Source organism: Primulina huaijiensis, chromosome 14 (assembly GCF_012295235.1).
Source record: "Primulina huaijiensis isolate GDHJ02 chromosome 14, ASM1229523v2, whole genome shotgun sequence".
In the NCBI taxonomy this organism is placed as follows: domain Eukaryota; kingdom Viridiplantae; phylum Streptophyta; class Magnoliopsida; order Lamiales; family Gesneriaceae; genus Primulina; species Primulina huaijiensis.
This window is the reverse complement of record NC_133319.1, coordinates 19138256-19140548: the sequence shown is the minus strand read 5'-3', so window position 1 is coordinate 19140548 and position 2293 is coordinate 19138256. Positions and strand designations below refer to the sequence as shown.

At 29.7% G+C, this 2293-nt stretch overlaps 1 long non-coding RNA gene across 1 annotated transcript; it reads right to left on the bottom strand.

The window, feature by feature from the left end:
- Positions 1-1029: 1029 nt before the first annotated feature.
- LOC140956678 (uncharacterized) lies at positions 1030-1771 on the bottom strand. Its single transcript, XR_012171503.1, has 2 exons — positions 1672-1771; positions 1030-1392 (listed from the first exon to the last, which is right to left on the bottom strand). It is a non-coding gene; the product is annotated as an uncharacterized lncRNA (long non-coding RNA).
- Positions 1772-2293: the final 522 nt, after the last annotated feature.

The following is a 2293-nucleotide window of genomic DNA, read 5'->3' as shown; positions in this document are numbered from 1 at the left end:
AAAAAAAAATTATAAGGAGATAATTTCTTATATGATTGAATGTTAGTAACTTTAGCAAGAGTTGTAGTTGGCTGTAAAATTACAGCTCAAACATTTTAAATTATACAGTTGTCCAAACTTTATGTTTCGACCGCTATCATCATTTCTTTAAATTAAAACACAAGAAATGGCTAGTGTTTTACCAAGTCAACAGTCGACTCCGATCCACTTTATTCCGATGAAAGAACAAATACAAAAGCTTTTAACTAAATGCTATACAGTTTGAATTGAGGCAACTCAAAGTAAATCCCCAATTTGAGAGAGTTGATTAGAATATCTTCAATATGATCTCAATAAATTAATTGGATGACTCCTTCAGTAAGATCACAAAGGAAAATATTTCTCACGACTATATATATGCTTGTTTCTACGGCATAAAAATATTGGATATTCGGACAAATTAATGTTGTCTGAATAATTCGTACGTGTTTAGAACAATACAACGAATCGAGTATTACTTTCAACCATATAGCTCGACACACGCGCAGCTGCTGCTATAAATTGTGAGTGCTAGAACTCTTTTTGGAATTCCATTGCTTATGACATTTTGGTAAATAATGTGATTATTTTTTACACTCTTACCTCAATATATTTTTTTTTTCTCTAGACAATGGTATTCAAAAAGCCCTATCTTTCGCTTATGATAAGGGTAATATTTTTTTTAATTAAAAAGTTAGTATTAGAATCACTTATTTATATATCAAACACTCTACTTAAAAAAAAAAAAAAAATTCAGCCGTTCACTTTTAATCTCAAACAGTACTACTGATCACTTTTGATTTTTTTCCTCATTTTTTCACAATCTATGAATTTAATTGCTTCTCTGAAATCACGATCTTTTGTAAACACACTAGCTACTTGAAAGTTGAAACAAATCAACCAAAAATAATCTATCATGTACGTATAAGTGGATTTACCTATTTTCACCAGGGGTATGATCAAAATATGTAACGTGATAAACTAAGTTAGTGCACTGTAATATTAACACACTCAACACAAACGGCAAGATTTTTATTCAATCACCATACAAATTTAGAAATAGAAGAGACGAGACTCGAAACATAAAATACCACAAGAAAAATTAAATGCATGAAAGACAAATCATTCAAATTATTATTGGTTTGCAGCAATCAATTAAAGCATGCAGAGTCCGGTCGGGCAGGATTTATGATGCCAGTTTCATTCATACGCACACCCCTATTCCTATTAAGGTTAAGCAATTTCCTTGACAACACTCTGCACTTGTTGAACAGAGAGCACCGACATTTCTAGAGCATGTAGATTGCAGGAGTTTTCGAGATGGGGCTGCAGTAATCACCATTGAAGACATCGTCGTTCTTATGAATCCCGAATCTGCAAACGGTATAAATTCTAAGTATTAATCAACCAACAAATAAATTTATAAGTGCATGTATATATTGAGACGGTTAATCATATTAAAACAAGTTGAAATATCGCAATCCGATGATCATACACGACATTTCTGTAAAAACCATGCATGATGATCACTATGAACATTAATTTAGCTAATCATCATGAAATAATATTAATATTTACAGCACTTCTACATATATTGTGATAAAGAAAAAGAAAAGAATAGTATTGAAGATGATGAAGTAAGAGAGTTAATACTAGGTGTTGAGAGGAGGAGGAGGCAGAAAAAAGCAAGCTTAATGAATGCCTTCTCCATGGATATATGAGTTTAGTTTTAGTTGAATTATTTCATGTCCAAATGAATCCTTTTTATAGGAGGAAATTAGCTTTCGGGCGAGTCAATTTCAAATAACTAAATAAATAAATTAAGAAAATATTAGCTGGTTTTTATATTATATTATTATATAAAATTCAGGAAGCACGATATCATTTGATTGTTGCGTGTGCATCGTTTTGTGGATTGGATGTTTGAATAATTTAACGTGAATCATGTTATAGATAAATTATTAGGAAATTAATTGTTTGAAGGACAAAATAATATCAAATACTATTTGTTTTCTCTTCAAAACTAAATATAATATTTGTTTTTCATTAGCATGCATCGAACGTGATTTTAAAATTTTATTTTGTATACTGTGTTGCAGAGTAAACTAAGTAAAAAAATAAAAATAAAAATAGTTTCTTGAATAATATATATAGGCATGCATTTGGTGTTATATTTGACTTTTCATGTGAAATTGTATCGGGTTGTGTAACGATAATATTTATTTAATTTTTTAATGATGCTCATTAATGAACATATGTAGAAGTAGATATTAAT